This window comes from Petaurus breviceps, unplaced genomic scaffold (genome assembly GCF_028583685.1).
Source record: "Petaurus breviceps papuanus isolate PSGF00001 unplaced genomic scaffold, PetGlider_PUasm1.0 181, whole genome shotgun sequence".
Classification (NCBI taxonomy): Eukaryota; Metazoa; Chordata; class Mammalia; order Diprotodontia; family Petauridae; genus Petaurus; species Petaurus breviceps.
The window spans coordinates 1,806,744-1,816,427 of record NW_027185784.1 but is presented as its reverse complement, the minus strand read 5'-3'; positions in this window follow the sequence as shown (position 1 = coordinate 1,816,427).

The window sequence follows — 9,684 nt, the reverse complement described above, 5'->3', positions numbered from 1 at the left end:
GATCCTTATCTACTGTGGACTACTGTTATATCTTCCCTCTTCTTGGAGTTTCTATTAGCTAAGTGCTATAAAGAAGTAGATCATAATAATAATTTTAAATTTATACAGCTATGCTGGGCAATAACAGGCTCAAATTCTACGTTTGGTATTAGGCAGTGTTCCTCAGAGAATGGGGATCTAGCCTTGAGGTCAGAAAGGTATAGTATCAAATCTCTGGCTCATAATGGCTTTGTGGTGATGGACAAATCACTTAACCTCTTAGTATTCTAGGCATTTCTCTAATATTACAGGTTTCAGAGAAGGTGCCATCTTGCTTTGGTAGTAGGAGTTTCCTCATGCAGGAGTTTTTTTGATGAACTCACAGGTCCAGCCCCAACTCCCTTGAGGAGCAGACTTCTGTTTGTGGTGAAGAAGATAGATAATTGTTGACAAAACACACAACCTTTGGTCTGTCAATATTTTAATCTTGAAAATTCTTCAAAAATTTTACACAGAATCTTAAGGTACCTTCTCCCACAAATTTCTCATTGGTGCTCATTATATGATACCAAAATAACTGGTATGGTAGAAGAATACATTGTTTGAGAAGATATGGTTTTTCATGGCATAAGTCTGCTTATATGAAATAACATGGATGGATTCCATAGTAATTTAGCATCTCAAAAAAAAATCCAATTTTACTTTACTGAATTTTTCATGTGTGAATTGGTTGTACTTCCATGTTGACATGGTCTCAGTGCATTATTGACCTCTTCCAGGACCTTCTGATTTAACCCATTCTTGCTAGTGTCTGTCTCCTTCCTCAACCAATTTCTTGTAGGACAAAATACACAATCCTCATCCTGGTCAATAAGTCAATAAACATTTATTATCTGCTGTGTGCCAGGCATTATACTAAATGCTGGCAATAAAAAAAAAAGGCAAAAGATAGTCCCTTCCTCCCAAGGAGGTCACAATCTAGTGGAATGATTTGAAGCCCTTCACCTGGTTCCCAGGTACCTTTCCAGTCTGATCTCATAAGAATTCCCTTCAAATACTTTCTGCTTCAGTCAAATTGGCCTACTAGATATTAAAATCTCCCAGCCTATGCCTAACTCTACATACGGAATATACTTCTTCCTTGGGATACCTTGTAAAACACTTTGTCAGCTTTGAAGCACTATTCAGAAGATACCTCCAACATGAAATTTTCCATGATTTCCCTGGTTATTAGTACTTTCTCTCTCTTTAAATTACTTTGTCATTACTCTGTATTTCGTGTGTGTGTGTGTGTGTGTGTGTGTACATGTTGTGTGTGTGTGTGTATGTTTCCTCCCAGTGGAATGTTCCTTTGAAGGTAGGGATAGTTAGCTTATTATCTTCACATTTTTAGTGTCTTATACAGTAGGCACTTAAAAAATTCTTAACTAATTGAACAATCCCAAATAGCATTATCCAAAACATAAGAGGTTACAGTTTTTGACAAATCTGATTTCATACACTTACTGTGTGACCATGACCTTTTTTGCCCCAATTTTTTTCATCTGGAAAATGAGCTGGAGAAAGAAATGGCAAACCATTCCAGTATCTTTGCCATGAAAATCCAAAAAGGGGTCAGGAAGAGTCAAATATGACTGAAAAAAATGACTGAACAATCTATTGAACTACATGCTAAGGCTAAAAGATTGATGGCCCTGCAGTCAGAGAACTTGTTTTCAAATCCTAGCCCTAAAAATACTATCCCTAAAAGTTCTATAAAATCATTTAACTTCTTTGGGTCTCAGTTTCTTAATTTGATGGTAGAAAAGAACAGGTAGGGCTTATCTCTTTAGATAAGATATAGCCTGCTACTTACCGAGTTTGGTTATTTTATTGTAGGCACCAAAAGAGAAAAAAAGGAAACCAAGTATTTTGCAAGTAACCATAAAAATAACCTAGATCTTGGTGCAAAAAGAAGAAAATGCTAATTTCAAAATAAAGCCTAGATGCTTATTTTAACTCACTTTTCCTCTTAGAATTAGCACAGCCCAAATTAGTAGGTATAAGGAAAAGCAGTGAATGGATTTCTAAACAGATGCTCTGAAACTCAGAAATAGTGTGTGCTTTATATAGGGCAGGTGCTGCTATAATAAATATACTCTTTATTTCAATGATTACAATGGCATCTAAAACATCCTTTATTTTGAGGGTGTAGTTATATTGTGTTGCAAACAGAAGCTGTCTTTTAAAAAGTTAGATGAAGGGGACTGGGGTTTGTATAACACCATGGGGAAAGCCATTAGCTTTCTGTATTTCTTTTAAAAACAAGTATTGATTCTATGTTTGAGTTCTTTTCCTGCAACTAGGTCACTAGAAATTTCTGAGTGCAGGTCAAAAAGAGCTCCAGACCAGTTCTACTGATCTAAAAGCTGACTTACTTTACTAAGTAATAATTCTAACCCCCCAATGGTTTTGGAAACTGTGTCACCTCACTTTGGCTTTCTAGGATGCAATTATCTACTTTGCCAATTTTTTTTTTTTAGCAATTGGGGTTAAGTAACTTGCTCAAGGTTACATGGCCAGTTGTTTCTGGGTGTGGTGCTGAGTGTCTGAGCCCGGGATTTGATCTCCAGGTCGTCCCGGCACTGGAGCCAGTGCTCTTACTCGCTGTGCTACCTGGCCGCCCCTACTTTGCCAATTTTTATATTAGCCTCTGATGGTCCATGTTCATAAACAGTCCAGTTTTTTTTCCTGAGAGTGTTATAGCAGGGATGCCTATTTAACAGAAGTTCTATATGAGAAAGAGCTTCATGTATCTTCTGTAATAGGTATGTTTTATTTGGAAATTGGTATTTGTTCTCTCTTGGAATTTTACCTTCTATTATTAGACACACCTATGGAACCTATCATAATATTCTGACTACTTTGAACACTGATAAATTTAGTTTGAAAAAACTCTCTTTCCCTTTCCCCTTTAAAGATGATCAAATGGAATATCACAATCTGCTTATCTTACAAAAATTATTGACACACCAAAAAAAAAATGCAAAATGAAAAAAAATAATGCAGAGACATCAGGACATGAATAACTAAGAAGTCTGGCCACAATTTCTACCAAATTAGGAAGGGAGGCAGACTTTTGTTAAATGATTTGGTGACTGATTAGTGGTATATAAATAGTCTGCGCAGAGACACTTCATTAAAGAAATATTCTAACATTATCACTCAGTATTTTGCAAGTGCAATAACACAAAATTTCCACCAGGGAGCAGAAAAGGCTAAATTACAACTGGCAAACCTTACTGTCTATTCAGGTGTCCCCTACAATTGGAGAGGGAGAAAAGTATTTCCCATTAAATTGCTTTACTGATTCCTTATCTTTTATCTAGACCCACACAACATTTTAGAGGTATTTGCAGCAACTTTTCTTAAAAAAAAATGTCAAATAGGAATAGGGGCAGGAAGATAAGTGTGTGTGTGTGTTTGTGCATGCATTTAAGTAAGAGGTGTAAACAATCCAGAATACACCTTGCTGTTTGTTTTAAAATGTTTTGCTTTTTATTTTTAAAAGAAAGAAGTAATTTGTACATTGTGAAACTTTTATATAGTTCCATCAGAGACACTCAGGAATAAGAACTCTATTGTGGAAAAAGATAAGAAATAGAGAGGGAAAAGGAGAGAGAGAAAGTGAAAGAGAAAGAAGGGAGAGAGGGAGGGAAGAGAGAGAGACAGAAGAATGGGAAAAGGGAAGAAGGGAAATGGAGAAAGAAAGGGAGAGGAAGAGAAAAAAGAATGGGAGAGAGGGGGAAGGAAACAGGAGAGAGGGAGGGATGGATGTAGGGAGAGTGAAAGAAAGAGTGAGAGAGGGAGGGAAAGGATTAGAGAAGGAGAGAGAAAAGCAAGGGAGGAAGGGAGGAGGAGAGAGGCAGAAAGAAATAGAGACCTTTTAGCAACTGTATTTAATATATTTGTTCTTTTTTTTCAGTTGAGTTTATCCACTTAGAAAAGAATTTGTTAACAAGTGTAAAAGCTGAAACACTTTCCCCTCTGTATGTGTGTGGGTGTGGGTTGGGAGGGGAGGGAGAGGCATTATGGTGTAGTAAATAGGGAGCTGGATTTGGAATCAGTATGACCAAGGATCAAATTCTATGTTAGACATTTACTAGCTGTCACTTAATCTTTCTGGGCCTCAGTTCCTCCTATGAGGAGGAAAATGAAGGTGTTGGACTAGATCTCCTCAGGAGTCCCTTTCAGATCTAAAGCTGTGTTTCTATGATCATTCTGCCATTTCATGTTTTGGCCAACATGGAGGCAGAAGGATGCTTTGAAAGATGGTAACTACAATAAGAAATCTTTCATAGATTTCAATCTGGAAAGAACCTCAAGGTCCAACCACCCTACTTTACAGATAAAGAAGCTGAGGCTAAATATCTTATCAAGGTGAAACAGCTACTAAGGGGCAGAGCCACTACATTAAAAGCTTGAGAAAAATATTCTTTCCTAACTGGTTACAAGCAGGTGCAGACATTCATTAATACAATCTTTCAGGTTATTTTCACTTTTGCAAATGATATCTGTCTGAATCTATGTTTTTCAGCAAAAAAAAATACCCACTCTACTTTTTTTCACTGAGGTAAAATACTATTCTAAATAATAAAAGATCACATTTATATAAAACTATGTTTTGCAAACTTCTGTACACACATTATTTGATTTGATTCTCACAACTCTGTGAGACAGGTGCTATTATTATTTGCAATTTACTAATAAGGAAATAGATTCCCATAGCCACAAGAATAAGCATGCATCTGAGGAAGTGCCTGAGACAGTATTTGAACTTTTCCTGATTGAAATTCTAGAATTTGAGTCATGGTAGTCTCATGTAGATCCACATCTATTGAGATGACTATTATCAAGGATGAATGAATGAGCAAATGAATGAATGAATTTATGTCAATACCCAGTATAACTGGGAAAGACAAAGATTGAGGGTTTTTTCTTTTTCTAATTAACTTTCAGTTTGTCAAGCTGGGCTATAATTTCTATCTTTCTGATCTTCAGAATATGTCCCTTGTCTTTAGGAAGCTTGGTCTTTGGGTGCAACAAATCAAGAAGTGAATCTTTTCTTGTAGTTTCTCTCCCTTACTCTTTCATCCCTATTATGCCTAATAAACAACTCATATTACTGTATTACTCATTATTCCCTGCATATTTTCCTCCAAAGTTCTAAAATCATTTGAGTGCAAAAGCCATGGGTTTAAATACAAAAACTAGGAATAGCAGAGGCTTTGACTTATCTATTATTATAAAGTCACTTAGAAATTATGAAGAAAAAGAGACTAATACATAATTCAACTCCATATTACTCTAGAAAGGCTTTTTTGGTGCTAAACAATCTCCTTTAAAATAATAGCTTTTATGTAGTGCTTTAATGTTTTTGCAAGATGCTTTAAAAACATTATTTCATTTGAACCTCATGATAACTATGGGAGGCAGTTGCTATTATTATCCCTGTTTAATAGATGACTAAACTGAGATAGTCAAAGGTTAAGTGACTTGCCCAGAGTCACAAAGCTAGCAGATTTTTTTCAGGGTGAATTTGAACTCAGGTCTTCCTGACTATAGGTTGGGTTCTCTATCCCATGTGCTACCTAGCTGTTTGAAAAAAAAAATTAATAGGGTCATATTTAATTAGGGATAGTCTAAATCCACCCCCAATGAATAAACCTCATAGAATTATAGAGATTCAAACAAAATAAAGCTACACTGATATAATTGCTACCCCTGTCCCAAAGCCCATTGGTATGTAACTCTCCTCATTGGTGGAAATAAATGTCCTGCTCTGCATGATGGCTGGGGTGGAGGTGTCCATAGTGGGGAGCTCCAGTCTTCTTCAGTCCTCTTTGGGAACTCTTCAAGTTTTAAGTTTTTTTTCCTTATTCTTTTTGGAGAGGAGAAGGCAGGGCAATTGGGGAAAAGTGACTTGACCAAGGTCACACAGCTAGTAAGTGCTAAGTGTCTGAGGCTGGAATTGAACTCAGGTCCTCATGACTCCAGGGCCAGTGCTCTAGTCACTGCGCCACCTAGCTACCTCCAAGCTTTAAGTTTTTAAAACATAAAGTCGCTTGTGGTGTTTCTGGCTTCCAACCTTAAGAGGGAAGATGTTAGCTTGAAGGCAAATACTATTTTTGCACTGCTTTCTACTCCCACTGTTTTGCACAGTATTTGGGAAACAGTGATTAATAAATGCTTACTGATTCTTAACCAAGAAGCATAAAGGCAATAACAAAAAATAAAATAGGTAATTTAGATAACATAACTTTGAAAACTTTTACATAAAAATGTAGTGCATTTAAGACAAGAAGTAATACAGTAACTGGGGAAAAATCTTTGTTAACAAATAGCTCTGATAAGTGTTTGGTATCTAAGATATATAGATAACTAAAAGAAATAGAAAAAGAAATAGAAAAAAGAAAGACCAAGGGTCATCCCTCAATAGAAAAAGTTGACAAAGGTTATGAATAAACATTTTTTAGAAGAAGAATTGTAAACTGTTCATCAACAGTATGATAGAATGCTTGAAATCACTAATAATAAGAGAAATGCAAATCAAAACAATCCTCAAGTTTTATTTCATATGCAGTAAATTGACAAAGATTAAAAAAAAATGGGAGTAGTCAGGGTCAGATGGGCTGTGGAGACCAGCCATCCATTGGTGGAATAGTGAATTAGTGCAAACATTTTGGAAAGCCATTTGAATTATGCAAATAAAGTGACTATTGTGTCTTTAGTCTATGACTCCGAGCTCTCATTACTAGATACATATTCAAAAGAGGTCAATTAATAAAAAGAATTTTAAATTTAAAATTCTTTTAAATATACCAAGGTATTTTTAGTGGCACTTTTTGTGTTATCAAAGAAATGGAAACAAAGTAGATTCCCATCAATTGAAGAATGACTAAAAACACTGTTTAAATGAAACAGAATATTGCTATGCTTTACGAAAAGAATATGATAAATGCAGAGAAGGAAGAAAAAATTTACACGAACTGAAGCAAAGTGAAGGAAGCAGAGCCAAGAAAATAATATATACAATGAAAAATATAAATGGGAAGAGCCACAAAAAAATTGAAAAGGGATATTGCAAATTATGAAGAACAATTTTGCCCACAAAGATACCTCTTCCCAACACATTCTTTTGCAGAATTGTGAGAGGTTCAACAAATGTGGAACGCTGAATAAAACATCAGATTTTTAACAATGTATTAATTGGTTTTGCTATATTAAAAAAAATCTTTTTCTTATTCTTTTTTTGTTGTTCTTGGTTGTAAGGGATGGGTTCTGGGGAATGACAATTGCAAAGACAAAAGGAAAGTTAGGCAATGTTAAAAAACAAAAGATCAATAAAAATCTACTAAAAATACAGGACTTTTGATTGATTTATTAGAATTTTCTTTCTATTCATTATGATCTCATAGAGTTGTTATGACACTCCAATAACATCCTATCTGTATTTAATAGACATTAAAATACATTATTACTATTAATGTTACATATTTTATTATATTAATATTTTATTATATTAATTATTACATATGGAGGATGCATGCTTGGAAGATGGAGAAATGGTTCATTCTAGCCTCCCAGGATGTCTAAAAAACCTGATTTTTCTCCAGAGGAGCTAGGGATTTTGAGTCAAAAAAAAAAAAGTGAGATTGCACTCTCCTTTTCTCCCAACTCAAGATACTGATAATTTTGAGCTACAGGTGCTTCTGGTATGTTACATTTTTACATGGTAAAATCTGAATGAATTTGATAAAATAGAGTCTTCCTTTGCATTTTAAGAAAAAAAGATATATGGAGAGAAAATAATGTCAATCTAGGGAGTAAATCAAAGAATAATCCTGTACAATATGTCCCAGGGTCAATGTATAGTCAATGACTGATCCCCTTTATCCACATCTCTGGTCTACTGTTCAAAATATCAACCTTAAAAGCATTGCAATGTCCTCAAAGAATGATTCAATTAAGCTCATTGTACTGAACTAAAATAGGAAAACAGAGAAATACATTTTGGAAAGATTTGTTTTTTTTAATAAGGACAGAAATGGAATGTTTTTTTTTTCTATTGAGGTTATCCTTCAGTTACTGGAGAATTCAATTAATGAGATGATCCTATTGTTATAACATTCCTGTTAATGCAGGTTTTTACTGTACTTATTTTCTCTTATCTTATGGGTTACAGACATAAATCCACCTATATGAGCCAAATGGAAATTGAGAAGGTAAGTGAAATACTCTGGGTGCCTGTATCGTTTATCAAAAATTGTACACAAGGTTCTTTTTTCTATAAATCTCTCAGCACATTGTGGGAATGATTCTAAGTGTTACAGTTCTTATAATAAAGTGTTGTTCTTGTATTTGGTATTCCTTAACCAGGCTTCTCCTTGTCATTTGTTCTGCTCCCTGCTCACACATCCACCCACATTAACTGGGCCATGAAGAGTTAGCAGATGCTTTGCCGCTCACTGTTACTTCCAGGGCTTTACTCAGTAAGCACCATTCCTTCCATGTTTCCACCATCAGATTATATGACTTTGCTCAGACCTCTGTCACTCTTATGTGTCAACCTCTGGGATACATCCCTATTCTCAATAGCCTCAGCACTTGACTCAAAGCATTCTTCTTTTTTGGAGGGCAATTGGGGTTAAGTGATTTGCCCAAGGTCACATGGCTAGGTTTGTGTGTGTGTGTGTGTGTGTGTGTTAAGTGTCTGAGGCTGGATTTGAACTCAGGTCCTCCTGACTCCAGGGCTGGTGCTCTATTCACTGTGTCACCTAGCTACCCAACAAAGCATTTTTTCTTTACTGCAATACCTCTCCCCATCCTTGGTGACTTCAGTCTTCATATTGATGATATTTCTAACACAGATTTTCTGATTCATGACCTCCTTAGTCACTCGACTTCAACCACCCAGAGATGGTTCCAACTTGGACCTGCCTTCACATTGCTAGAACCCTAATACTGCAATTTCTTTCTTCATTCACAAGTTCCTGCTTTGCTGCCTTTCATTGCTCACCAACCTGCTCTTCATTCCTTTGATCTTAGCTCCCATTCTCTTCATCCAGCTCATCACATATGTTCTGGCTTCCTGACTTTCTCTTTACAATCTTGACATTTTAGTTGGATATTTCAACAGGGTGCTGTTTTCCATCCTTGAAGCCATTTTCCCCTTGTCCCTAACTCTGAGTTTACTGCCACAATTTGCCTTCTGTCAGTCTCCTCTCAAGCTGCAAAGCATTGCTTTTGGAGGTCATTGAACAGTGGAAAGTAGGCAGGTGGCAGAGTGCCTAGAGCACTAGACTTGTTATTAGGAAGACCAAAGTTCAGATCCTGCCTCAGACACTTAATAGCCGTATAACCCACGGCAAGTCCTTTAACCTCTCTGTGCTGCCATTGCTACATATGTCAAATTATAGATGGATTCAGTGGCCTGTAAGGTCTCTTCTAGCTTGAAATCTACAATCTGTAATCTATGATGAATGGTCTCATAGGAATTCATGCTATTTATCCTCATCTGGGGTCTCTGCTGAATAAGAATTAATACTTCTTATCCACCTCTGATTAACTCCCCCTCTCAGGCCTGCACATCCTAAGGCTGGCCAAAGGATTTCTGGCGACTGTCACATGACCCATAGCAGTACTGTGGGTCTCATGACAGCTGCC